Genomic DNA, 13,979 nt, shown 5'->3' on the forward strand with positions numbered 1-13,979 from the left:
AAGTTTCTTGCTAACAATCAAAAGAATTCATTATGCCAAGCTGGCCTACAGCAAGTTAGTTTCTATTCTGTATTTTATCAGATGTGAATAATATACATGGTCCTCATTGATAATAGGTGAAAGATCTGCTCTAATATGGACACTAAGTGATGCTGGAGGATGATCCTGACCCACAATGAGCAGTGGGAACACCAGAGCCCTGTAGGGATGCCTGACAACCTAGCACATTGAGCAGGCACAGCTCAGTAAGTTTCCTGTGAATACACATCTCCTGAGATCTCTCCATTTAATTGGAGGTGATCCTGTCCACCTAATATAGCACATGCCCTGGAAAGACAAAAGCCACCTGAAGAAGCTGTGGTGACGACTCACAGGTTAGAGCATCGGCTGTTCTCTCAGAGGAACCACGTGGTCCCTAACAATAATATACAACGGGGAATGGGATTCCTTCCTTTGGACTATGAGGGAAATTCACCCAGGACAGGCCACAGACAGACTGTAGAAAAAAAGACCCATTGACATAAATGATAAAACTAAGTCTAATCTACATCAATAAAAACACAGCATACTTCTGGTCAAGGACAAGAGCATCTGTCAAAACCTGTTTCCCAGCATGACATTGAAGGTCATAATCTCTGGGGTAAATATCGATGCTGTATTGCAAGAAAAGCTGAAGCACATGGTTCTCCATTAGGATGACTTCTGTATTCCTTTGAGAATGTTGTCAATTTTTCTGTAGCTGTACAGCAATGAGTGTATATTACTCAATATGTGGGGCACAGGGTCAACAATGAATGTGAGCTGCAGACTGTTATATGTTAAGGTGAGCAGAACACATGACAGTATGGGTAAAGTATGGCAGTGATTACATAGTAAAGTGTGCATCTGAGAGACAGCCACATTATCCACACAGAAGACACTTCACACTGGGTACCCCTTGCTGGCTTTGAATTCACTATTTAGCCAAGGCTCCCTGGAACATGCAGAGATCCATCTCCAGCTGTCAGTTCTAAGTCCACAGGAGCAGAAAGAACCCTTGAATAAGTATGATGGTCTTAAGAGTCAAGAGATTAAAATCAATTTTTATTGATAAGAAATACAATTTACAACAAAACAGGATTAAAATGAATTAATATAAATATTTAAAAGTATTTTAAAAATGAAAAATAATAACAAGAGCATATAACTATGAAACAACAAATAGAAAACTTCAATGAAAATCATAACAAAATATTTCTAAACATCATATTCTTAACAAACATTTAGAAGCACAGATGTATTGCTCTTTCTCCTCTAGCATACATAATGAAAGGCGGTCCCCCAAGTTGTCTCTCAAGTGGTGATTTCTAAAGAGGAAAGTGAGTAAGACCTCAATCAGTCAGGCTGGCTTAGTGATATATAAATTTAGGGTCTCTAAGCAATGACAAATTAACTATGAGGAAGAATATTCATCCAAAACATGTTGTTAATAGTCAGGATGTTTGTCAGCAGGGGACTCCTGAGAAAGCAACTTATTCTTCAGGAGTCCTCTTCCTGGTCCGTGTCCAATTCCAGCAGTCTTGCACTTTCTGAGACCTGGGAGAGGAAGGCAGTTTTTCAGACACTGATTTGGTGGGGAAATGCTAGCCAGCTGTCAGAATGCTGCCTTCTACCACCTCAGTTCTATTGGACAGTCGACCTGGACCTTTTAACTAATATCATTGTTGTTAACTCTGCGGGCAGGGAAAATCTCCAGCAAGCCTCACAGTGATGTGGGCTGCCAATCTGGGACCCAGACTTATACCAGTGCAAACCAAGAACAGGGCAATGGGAAGAGACCTCATTGGGTTGCAGGAAGAAAGGAGATGTCCATATGTCACCAAGATAAAAGTCAATGACAAGGATGAATTCAACATTTGCAATTGGTTCTTATCCCACAAAGGTGCTTCCTACCTAGGAGGTCACATGACCACAAAATGTCATTTGTCACAGGACCAAGACCTTGTTCAAAACTCTACATAGCATATCACACAGTCATGCCATAATATGATATGTTATTCATCTGTCACCATTTGTGGACTGCAGCTTCAAAAAGAGAAGCAAAATATACTTGCCAATAGTTCAGTTTCTGAAAAGTGGTTAACTTCCCAGAATACTTGTACATAGACAGAGCAATGAACAATTCCATTACAGGCCATGGTTGGCTCGTTGGGAGTGTAAATTAGAAAGATTGTAGGGGAAAGCAAAGATGTATGAAATTGGAAAATGGTATCAGATATTGTTAAGCTCACACAGCTGCTTATTCCTACCAGATATTGCTGGGGTCTGGCGGTTTCTGGTCATCTCCTATTCATATTTATCATTCTTGTTCAATTCAATCAAATATTTCTGTATCAGTGCACAATCAATCTGTACCACCTTGCTCTCCTGCATAGATGTGACGAAGTTCTTCATACATGTGTTCTCCATCTGGAGCGGCTGAGCAGGTTACTGGAAATACATTCTGCATAGTAAGATCTTGCTGCCCCTTTCTCCCATTCCTACTTCCAAGTTCCACTAACAACCCTAGAACCCATATACCCATGAAGACGTAGAATACATCTTGATACATATAAGGCTGCTGCAGAAACAGGAAACAGCCAATTCAGGGAAGAAGAAATTTTTTTGATGGCCCAAGCATCAATAGGGTCCAAATCTCTCAAAAAGAACATGGGTCTACAACTATCCATGAAAGCCCAATGCACGGGGGCAACATCAATTAGGAGTGGGCAAACACCCTCAAAGGAGGTCAGTAGAACCAAGAGAAGGTCATTCTAACCATGTGGTCCACACACTGAGTCTTGTAAAACCTGGTATGACACCAGAGGCCCCGTTCAGCCTAATAACCTTCTGCTGACTTCAATCAGTGCTGTTCTATCTAGAGCCTTATGAAGATGCCTAGACAATCCTGGGATGAGGCACACTCTTTTGTGGAACTGAAAGCTGAGTCCTAATGACCCTGGCACACTGATGTGTAAACAGCACAAGAGATAGACTCATAGCTGAAGACCGTCCAATCCAGAACAAAGAAATCAGAAATGGCCATTCCACAGGTGATAGCCTTTCTGACCAGGACTTACGTAGAGAAGGTAATCTCCTTCTTCAGCTTATGGCTGTTCTCATGGATCTCAGTGTTCTCCATCTCTAAGTTGTGCAGAATTGACATGACCGCCTCCTCCATTCTCTCCAGGTCTTCATAATATGGATTTGGCCTGAAGTGTGGCCTGGCCCCAAATGATAGAATCCAATGAACATCAGCATTTAGGAATATATGAACTCAGGGTGGGTCCTGTACTACCCCAGCCCTGGAAGGACACCTTCTGAATTCTATATATTGGGATCTTCTTCAGCTTCAGAAACGTTATTCTGGGGCCAGGACACCGGAAGCTCAGCATCCAGATGGAGGGTTTCCTGGCTCCCATTGTTCAATACAGAAGACTGGACCTGGAGCCAAGACAGTTATGTTATCAAAAGCCTCAGCCACAGCTCTTCCGGGCACTCCCCTACACACCCAGAAAATGTGATTTGATTTTTCCTGCTTTGACAACAAGAATTATTCATTCTGAATAACTAATAGTGTAGAGACAGGCATTACACATAATTATGGAGTAGAGATCACATCTGGCCACAAAATAATAATCTGCCCAATGGATACAACTTTACAGACAAATGTGACCACACAGTCAAATAATTGTGCTGTTGACAGTGGGGCTCCCAGAACAAAGCACTCACACCTCCATGAAAGTGTAGCATGGGTAAATACTCAGGCCAAGACATAGACACGTAGACTCAAATTTGGAGGGAAATATAAACATATAAATGTTGTACATATGCATTTGGATGTGTGCACATGAACATACACAGACTGAGACACAGCCACAAATAAGAGAAATGTAAACAGAGTCAGAGAAAGAGAAAGAGAAATATGGAAACAGACAGCACTGTGACAACCAGGAGAAATTGCATGCACCATTGCTGTCTCAGAGGGCAAGACACACAGACAATAACAAACAGGCCTGAGCCTGAGACCTTCTAGTCAAGCATTGAGATGAACAGTTTGGGACCAGGCCCCTCAGGCTGCTGCCTGGATCTTCCAGCACTCAGTCCCCTGCCTAGCACGTACAGAGACTCACCATAAACTCACTGCAATTACAATCTTGCAAAGCCACCATCTGTCAAGGGCTTTGCAAATGCACACTAGACACTCACTCTCCCTGACTTTATCCCCGAATTCTTCATTCAGACCACAAGTTCTGCTTTTCAATAAATGGAAGCAGATGAGTACATTTTCCATCTCGCTCCTCAGGAAGGGTCAGGTTCTGAATCTCCTCTATATGGGAGGTGAGGTTTAAAAATGGGTCGTTACAGAGACACAGCTTTCTAGAACCCAAAACCTTAAAAGGATAAGATGAAGGTGACATTGAACACCCAGGAATGGAACAAGAGCGTTTGGAGCGATTCATACCTGTTCTTCATGGATCTCTCTGTCACAAACATCAGGCGATCTCTCAGGTCGTTTCGCTCCTCTGTAATGAGCTGCAGCTCTTAAATCCACCTCTTATTTTACTTCTTGGCCTGCTTCTTGCTTAGCTCAGTTCCAGGGGATGATGTTTCTCTCCCAGCGTCTGTAGGTAGAAGAACACAAGTGAACCTGCATGGGGAGAATGCATAGAGTGTACATAGACCACAGTGAGGCCTAAACAGGAGAACAAGCCTGGAACCCAGTGTCACTGCTAGGGGATTGGTCTATGCTTAAGAGACCTCCTCAGTGGATCTCAGTTCTCCCACTACTCTATAGAGACCAAGAGTTGTAAGCAGCCAGGTGTTCCCTATGCCGGACATCACGTGCTTACATGTACCACAAAGATGGCTTCTCCTGGATATTATCAGCTGAACAGGGTACAGCTGGTTCAGGACCCTCACCCCTGTGGTTTCAGAACTCAGATGATAAATTCACCATCCACAAGACTTGAGTGATTGGAGACACTCAGATGTCCTACCCTGATATTCTAGGCCAATATCTTTGGATTTAAAACGCATTTCCAGGGAGGACATGGTCAACACACTTATCAATTCCCCTATTTGAAATACCAAACCCCGGAAGTGCCAATGGGTTACAGGCTGAATCTTGGTCTACACGTTCCAAATAGTTTTGGTATTTTAGAAAAATGTTTGTAACACACAACCTCTAATATATAAAGCTAAGGATGACCCTGCAATTAGAAGAAATCAGAGAAGGTCTAAGAACATAAGGTTATTGCCTGGAGCACAATTCTCCCCCTGTTCCTACTGTCAGATATCCACTGTATTTAAAGAAGCAATGATAGTGAAATACATTACTGCCCTGTCTAAACTCAGAAAAGGTGGACTCTCCATGACTCCTGATGGTGTTTTTATATCAATGTAACATAACAAATGAACTGAAAAATAAAGGCCAGGAGTTCACAGTATAATAGCATTAGCCTTACCATATCCTCCCAGTGGGGATGGGAAACTAAAATTCTGAAATCCTTGATTTTAAGAAATTGTAATATTCATGGAAATTCAATTCCTTTTCAGATGCTCCAGTTGTTGTGGCCCATGGCTAGAAAGGTCACCTTAAGCCTGCAGCCACCCTGACAGGAAGCTCAAAATATACTGCCCAGAACTTACTAAACAATCCCCAGAAGTGCTGTCTTTGTCCATCATTACTTTGAGACAAAGGCCAGACTCCTTCACTCTAGTCTCTCCAGAATCGACATTCCCCCTCCCAAAACGCTTGCGAAGATGGGAAAACATGTCTTAGCTTGTAACTGCCAGACTCAGACTGAGAGAAACTAGGGCACTGGTTGTCACTACAACACTGGTGACATCACAGAGGATGCCAGAACTCTCTAGGAGACAATAGAATGTCCAAGAAGGGACAGCTGATGTCATGGGGAGCAGACTTTCCCTCCCTGCTAATGTTCTCCCTGTACTGAGCATAAGCTGAGGTGCCCTTTCCAGGAGACTTTCCTGGGGCAGAGCCACTGAGCATCTCCTGCTTCCAAAGCCAAATTTTCCTCAAGGCTTGATTATAAAACCCTTAGTAATCCCTATGCATCTAAATGAATGTTTCCTTCCATATCTTGCCCCAAAATGTCTCATCCTAACTCAAATCGTCCTCATTCACCAATGTTAGCCATTAAAACTCCCTGAGATTTCACACCAGCTTGAATATGCAGTCAAAAGTTCTCTTGTCTCATTATGTACAGGTGCTTTAAATCACATCAAGAAATAGTCCGGATGGTAGTTTACAACATGGGTGTGTATTAGGGGAACACTCATGAAGTCATGTGCTTAGCAATCGACAATTGCCAGAATATTCCTTAGGAGAAAGAGTTGAAGTCTTTATGGTGCTAGGAAAAGTGTGGAGACCAGTTGGCAGAGGAAAGTGCAATATTGGGACCACGATTGAAGGGAACCTCATGCTGCTTGTGGGGTTCTCTTCTCTTTACCAATGTTGCCAAAGGAGCACTGCTCACAGGCCTGAGTAAGATACATCATGTGCTTTTATCAGAAAAATAAAATAGTCAAGAGATATAGGGGATGCACATAAACGGCTAAATGGTGCTTATCCATTAAGTGGATAGAGCAAGGTCCCAGCACCTGTACACTGGGAAATGGCCACCCCACCAAACACAAAACCATCTATCATAGTAAATAATGAATACTTTATAGAATGCACACATTAACACTGATAGATCACTTCCGTAGTTCAAATTTTGGGGGCAAATTCATATAGCAACTTATATAGCAAAAAATAAGAAAGAAAGAGAAGAGAAAAAGTCAAAACAAAAAGCTCAAGCTTCTCTCTCATATGAAGATTGCAGGAAGTGTTATATGGTAGTCAGTTCTGATTAGGCCATTTTAGATAGAACAGTGCACAGTGACCCTTAATGTGATGGGCCATATATAAAGATTTTTGCAATATTGGAATTTTAACAAACCTCATCCAGAACATACAGAAGAGGCAAGGATGTGATCACCATGTCCTTGCTCTCTATCACGGTATTTTTCTGCGTCCTTGATTGTCAGGCATCTAACAGCAACAATCTGAAATAGCTGGTAGATATGGGAAAACGTGGCTAAAACTATAGTTGTGGGTTACACACCTCAACTGTCAAAGGCTAATGCTGTCCTCACAGTCCTTGGAGGCCACTCTTGTAAGCCTATGTATTGGAAAGTGGAAGGAGGTTCATCTGAGCTCAGAGTGAACCTGGCCAGCCAGGGAGAGGGCAACATGTGATACTTGAGATCCTGTCTAAAACCAGCACAGAAACCCACACTTCATTCAAAGCATCATCTACTAATTCTCGATTATCCACCATTCTCTCCCTACCAGCCGTTCAGTTTGGAATGGTAGAAAAAAAAACTGGAACTGATCTTTCTATTCTAAGGACCTTGATCTCTCTCTTTCCTTAGGTCCACATTAAGAGTGCATACAAATGGATACCACCATCTGAACATCTTAGTATTTTCTACTCTGTATATGTAGCATAATACTGTGCCTATGACAGTCTCAAGCTTCCTTGAGTATTGTTGCCCCATCAAGAAGTGTGAAGTTCTGAGTTCAAACCCCAGTGATGCTTTAAAGGGATTAGAAGAAAGCGATCAGAGAAACTCCACTTCTTTGTCCTTAGATTAAATCAAGTTGACACAATGTGAACCTGGTGGGCTATTTAACCATGCATCCCTCTCCCAACCCCTCTTTTCTGAGTTCAGTCCATGGCAGAATTCATTCCCCACCACCATAGATATTTCTTTGTATATTTCCACAAGAGCCAGGTTTCTTTCTCTTTTCTTAAATAGAATTAGTTGTAGTCAATCAACTGCTGCCCTATATGAGAAATGATTAGTATCTATTGTATCTTACCGCACTGTATTTGTGTATACAAGTACATTATTGGAAATCCAGCATTACTGAGGGATTGGAAACCAGTGCTGTGGCCTTGCCTTTCTGTGCCTAGTCCTGGCTCACAGGCAGCAGGGGGCAGACCTTGAGTTCCTCTTCAGGGACAGAGTGATGTTGACTGGGCACTGAGCAGGCAGAGAAACACAGCTGAGGCAGTTCCTTTCAGTTATCAAACACATCATCTCCTTCCCATCTTAAGGGCTACTGCTGAGATCTTGCCCCCGTACCTACCTTAATAGCAGCAAATTTGTTACACAGCAGCCAGCTCTTTCCTATTGTTCTGTAATATGCCTCCACATCATGGATGCCAAGAAACAAATAAGAAAAACAAAAAAATCTGACATTGAACTGTGTGGTGCTGGTCACATACCCTGTTATGTTCTGTATGTTATGAGATTTGTTAATCTTAACAAGTTCCCCAACTATGAGTTTCACGTAGGACCCATTAGAATCCAGGAAAATAAGAACAATTATGTGTAAAATGGCCTGAGTCAGGGCCATAGACAGCAGCATTTCCAGCACTTGTGCATGAGCCCATGTGGGTCTTGCAATGAGCTGGGCCATAGCAATGTCCAGTACACAGTTGTGAGCTGTTGCTCTGGTTGAACTGTATTGGTGTGTGCATTCAATGAACTACACCTATTTACATGAATTCAGTGTTGGTGTGGTTTGAATCCAGACCCCTTGACACCAAATCTTCCCTTCAGCATCATTTAGGAGAAGAAGCTAAGGTCAGGAGAGGTGACATCTTGCCATAAATTATGTGACAAGAGGGATGGTGAATGGTACCTTGTGATAAGAGTCAAGGTTTCCTCTGTGGTATTTAGGTCTATACTGGCCCTGTGCAACAGCTTCAAGAACCCATTTCTGATTTCCCTTGGGATTCCCTTGATGATGCACTCAGACAGGATTGGAAACAAACAAAATGGCAGTCAGACTTGATTTAAAAAGTGTAGGGAACACTGCAAACTCATGTTTCAGGATATTTGATTACATTGTAAGCCCCATTATTTTGTTATTTACTTGAAAGAAAATATATGTCTGGTGGTGTAGGTCAGCACTAACACAGACATTTACCTCTAGAACTTGCTGGTTTTTATTGATAGAGAAACTGCATAGAATTGCTATAGGGACCTGTGTCTTAGTCTGTTTCCCTAGTATATCCTCTACATCTCTCATGATGGTGATCCTGTTTCTGGCTAAATGTATGTCTGTTTACTGGGGAATTGAGTTTAGTGACATGCAAATATTATTTTTTTTTTGGTTCTTTTTTTCGGAGCTGGGGACCGAACCCAGGGCCTTGTGCTTCCTAAGTAAGCACTCTACCACTGAGCTAAATCCCCAGCCCCCGATTATTTAAAACTATGTATTAAATTTTGTCATTTTGTTAATTTTTGTGGTTTTTATTGGCTTCTTTTGATTGACTGTCATAGTTTTATTAAATTATTTCTTGTTTCCTCTGGCATTTTATCCTTCCCTTCAAACTAAAGTAATCCTTTTAGGATCCTCTACAGCGCTGTCTTACTGGTTATACACATTGTGTTAAATTTATGTATACTATGCCCTAATCAGCACAGTAGCTGGGCAGCTGCCTGCCCTCCATGGTATCAGATCTACTTTCCAAACAATAACGCTCAACTCTTACTGACTGTGTAGCATCTTGGCTGCTCTTTGTTCCCCTTGGACAGCCCTCAGGACCATGCTCTCCTCTCCCTTAACCATGGCTGCTGTCCTCTTCCTCTCTCTTCTCCATCACACACGTTCTTCCTTTATTCTTTGGCAGCTTCTTCTTCCTTCTTCCCTCCTCATGATCCTCTCTAGCAAAGCCCTCAAAGCTCACCTCCCCCATCTCTCTGCTGTGCAGCTGTTGGCTGTTGGCTTCTTCATAATCACAGTTGACTGGGAGCAGGGTCAGCTTCTTTGGGGTTAACCAGTCTTGAGTTCCACAAATTAGCATTAAATACAAGCAGAATTAGACCAATACACTACAGGGATTTCTTTAGTTTTGTTTTGGTGTCAGTTTTCTTTTACCTTTTCACTTTCTATTTTATTTTCAGCTATTTTTTTATTAATTGGTTATTTTATTTATTTATATTTCAAATGTTTTCCCGCTTTCCAGACTCCCCTCATCAAATCTTACATCCCATTTCTGCTCAGCTTTGCCTATATGACAGTGTTCCCCCACCCACACATACCCATTCCCACCTCACACCTCTAGGATCTCCTTTTGGTGGGGCAACAGGCCTCAGGGTAGTCAATGGCCTCCCACCACATGGATTCCACTTAAGTCACTCCTCTTCTACACAGTTACCTAGAACCATAGACCCATCCTTGTATACACTTTGGCTGGCAGTTTTGTCCCTAAGAGCTGGGGGGTTGGTAACAGAGGGTCTGGTTAGATATTAAAGACCAATAGTTGCTGCTTTCTCCTCTTTTTCTGGTTTTGGGGAAATTATGTTTGTGTGCTTCTCTCTCTCTTTTTTTTTAAATTATTGTGAGGTGATTAATTTCTTGGTTTTGTTCTTGGGTATAGTTTAGCTCATTTTCTTGGAGTTTTCCTCCTATTGTCCTCGGTTATGCTTTCTTAGAGAAAAAATATTGTTTAAATTTGGATTTGTCATAAAATGTCTTGGTTTCTCCATTCGTGGTGATTGCGAATTATGCTGGGTATAAGAACCTGGGTCTGCATTACATCTGTCCAGGATTTTTGGCTTTTTGAGTCTCCGTTGAGCAGTCTGGTGTAAATCAGATAGGTCTGAATTCATTTGTTACTGGATATTTATACCTTACCCCGTATAATATTCTTTCTTTTATGTGTGCATTTAGTGTTTTAATTATTATGTGAATGGAGGAAATTTTTCTGGTTAAATTAATTTGCGTTCTGTAGGCTTGCTGTACCTTTATGGCCTTTTATTTCTTTACCTTATGGAAGTTTTCTGCTATGATTTGCTGAAGATGTTTACTGGACCTATGAACTGGAAATCTCAATTCTCTTCTATGTCTCTTATCCTTATGTTTGGACTTTTAATTGTGTCCTGACATCCATGGATGTTTGAATTCAAAAAAGCATACATATTTATCTGAGATGGGTGTTTTGTGCTTTGTTAATGACCTCCTTGACCCCAACTCTTCCATTTAGGAGCACGTTGGATAATGAGACCTGGTCAGCAATGGTGAGTTCTTGCCATAAAGTATATGAAAATAGGGAGGTGACTTTATGTGCGTCAAGTATCAGTAGTCTCCTGGGTAGTTTTGGTCCCCAATTGGCTGTATGCAACAGTTTCAAAAGCCCAGGATTGATGTTCCTTGGGATTCCCATGGTGATGAACACAGACATGAGAGAAAAAGACCAGAATACACAGGATAGTACTTGACTTATGTAATAGAGAGAACATTACTAAGTTATGTTACAAAATATTTGATCACACTGTGATCTCCCTTAATGTATTATTTAATGAAACACTATTGTGTGATATAGCATCGACAGGGCACAGACATTTAATGCAAGAGCTCTTTGTTTACTGTGAACATGGACTTTATTACTGTTCAGCTCACCTACCTCACACCTTTACTGCAAAGCTAAAGGGCACTTAGGTCTAGAGCAGATCAAGGCACAACTTGATAGGAAATGAAGATAACTAGGGCAATGGAAAGTCTTTGAGTTGAAGGATTTTTAAGAAAGCGTGCAGAGGGAGCTACAATGCTCTTCTTCTGGGGGAACAGTGAATTAGGAAGGACAGTTGGGAGCTTTACTTGAATTCGGCATCTGATTCCTGAGACTTCATTGGTGAAATTGATGTCTGGAAATTTTGTGTTGTGAAACAACACATTGGCTCTGCAGCTTTTGGCAATGCCCATGGACAGAGAGATCACAGCAGCTGGGGACAATCTGAAAGGAAATCAGGTTTTCTTAAGTCACCTGAGAAGTCCTCAAGGAGACAGGAAAGAATGGGTAGCACCATAAGAGAAGGCTTTAGGATCTCGTACAGTGCTACTCTAGATGCCTTGAAAATAGAAGCAGAGAATGTAAAACTAAATGACTTCCAGGAATTAGCTCATTTCTGTTTATGATTATTTCATATTGGCACTTTATACTTGATTATTTTTTTTTTAATTTAAAACAAGATCCTTTGGTTTTAATTCAAGGCTCTCTTGGAATCACAAAACCCTTACAACCCCTGTATGTCGCCTGACATCTAACACTATGGGGCTCGAGATTCTACTTTTAAATGCATCACCATCGAGCGCTTCCATTTAACCAGCAGGGTCCATGCCAGGCAGACACTGAGCAGGTTGTATGTTCTGTTAATCTCCACAACAACCCAATTCAGCAGAAACACCTCCACTTTACAGGTGAAGAAACCACAGCTCAAAGCAAATGAGTATCAGGGTCCCCTCAGTCTCACTGACTGTCACTTAGACCCACATCCTTCTCTGTAAAGGGAAGCCATGGGCCTGATGTGGGCTGTGCAAGCTGATTCTGCTGAGATGACCAATGCTATTCTTGACCCTGGAAGAATTTAAGACAAGGTGACCCACAGACTCCTGGGGTAGATTCTGCCTCTGGGTCCTAAGGTAGGACACAGTATCCCTTGCCATGGGTCTCTACTCACATGAGGAGTCTGCTCCCATGTGTCAGCTTCTATGGCAGTGGTTCAAATCCCTCCTAATGATGCAACCCTTTAATACAGCTCTTCATGCTGTGGTGACCCCCAGCACAAAATTATTCCATTACTACTTCATAACGAATATTGCTACTCTTATAAGTTATAATATCGGATATAAATTTGTGAGTGGTTGCACCCCACAGCTTGAGAAACATTGCTTTATATATATATATTTTGAGAAGCCTTCATCTGAGGAGGACCTGATGCAGGTGTGAGAGCAGAGACACCCTGACGTAGTGAAAGGTTTAGGAGGCCCAAGGCTGCTTGACTTAATGGCAACAGAGATTTCTGGCTGAAGGCACAATCTGAAATCACTGTCCCCAGGACATTTCTTACCTCAGTTTTCCCCCATTACACGGTGTGTCTGCTTGGACATGTCTGTCCAGGAAGCCAGTCCCCGTCGTCTCTGATACAGACAGAATGCTAAAGGTGAGAATGCTTTCCCTCTGTTCGCCCCAGTCACTTCTATAGAAGTGAGTTCAAATCCCCTGTGGGTAAATGTGTGTCTCACATAGTGTGTGAGACTTGAAATTCATCCATTTGAGTTGACAAAAACCAACTCTCACTTCAGATTTACAGCTGACCAACACTTAGTTTCAGGAGAATGAAGAAGCTGGCCAGGCCTGCAGAGTCAGATCCCCTCCCTGCCTGGGACAATTCCACCCACAGCAGACTTCATCTTCACCAGCAGCTGTTATCAGAAAATCTGACCTTAAGGTTCTGAAGTCCACATATGCACAAACCCTAACGTTGTTAGATGGCGGATATGGGGTTTTTCTCCCATTTAAAATCATTCGGGCCTCTTCTCTCCCCTGAGATGCACTCTGTTCTCTCAGGTCTGTTGGTCCTGGAAGGACCTCGGTTCAACTGAAGGCCTGGGAGGGAGGGGGAGGACCTTTTTTTGTAGAATGATCATGGATCAAGAATGTAGCCCCATTGTGACTGGGCAACTAAGCTCCAGAAAATCTTTCCCAGTCACAGACCTGGGTCATGTGGGAGCCTACACTGTTTCATAAGAAGAGCTGGTTGCTTTCTCCTGGAAGAAGCACTTGGGGGTTGACTGTCACTTCTGAACCTTCTGTTCTAAGTCACTTCTCAGAAGGGGCACTTTGCTCTGACTTCTCCATGGGACCCGTACAGCACTGGGAGTGGAGGATCCTATGGAGTTGCAGCTCTGAGCTGGGAGAAGGAGCTAGCACACTGACATGGAGAAGCCTGTTTTCACAGCTGATCTGGTTCTGAGGAACAGGTGCTTTTAAAGAAGGATGTGAAAGCATCTCCTGCAGGAGAGCTCACTATGCAGGGAAAGTCACACAGGACAGGGAAAAGTGGCTTCCCAACTTCCCCGGGGCACTCAAACC

The 13,979-nt window shown here is 42.4% G+C and overlaps 1 protein-coding gene and 1 long non-coding RNA gene across 9 annotated transcripts in view; one reads left to right on the forward strand and one right to left on the reverse strand.

Annotated features, from left to right (window-relative positions):
• Positions 1–13,979, forward strand: part of LOC147997878 (disks large homolog 5-like) — a 91,444-nt gene that overhangs the window by 42,584 nt on the left and 34,881 nt on the right. The gene's annotated exons all lie outside the window — the stretch shown is intronic.
• On the reverse strand, positions 1,066–5,826 carry LOC147997881 (uncharacterized). Its single transcript, XR_015647495.1, has 3 exons — positions 5,487–5,826; positions 4,484–4,643; positions 1,066–3,242 (listed from the first exon to the last, which is right to left on the reverse strand). It is a non-coding gene; the product is annotated as an uncharacterized LOC147997881 (long non-coding RNA).

This window comes from Rattus norvegicus, unplaced genomic scaffold, assembly GCF_021556685.1.
Source record: "Rattus norvegicus strain SHRSP/BbbUtx unplaced genomic scaffold, alternate assembly SHRSP_T2T haplotype2-0000026, whole genome shotgun sequence".
Taxonomy (NCBI): domain Eukaryota; kingdom Metazoa; phylum Chordata; class Mammalia; order Rodentia; family Muridae; genus Rattus; species Rattus norvegicus.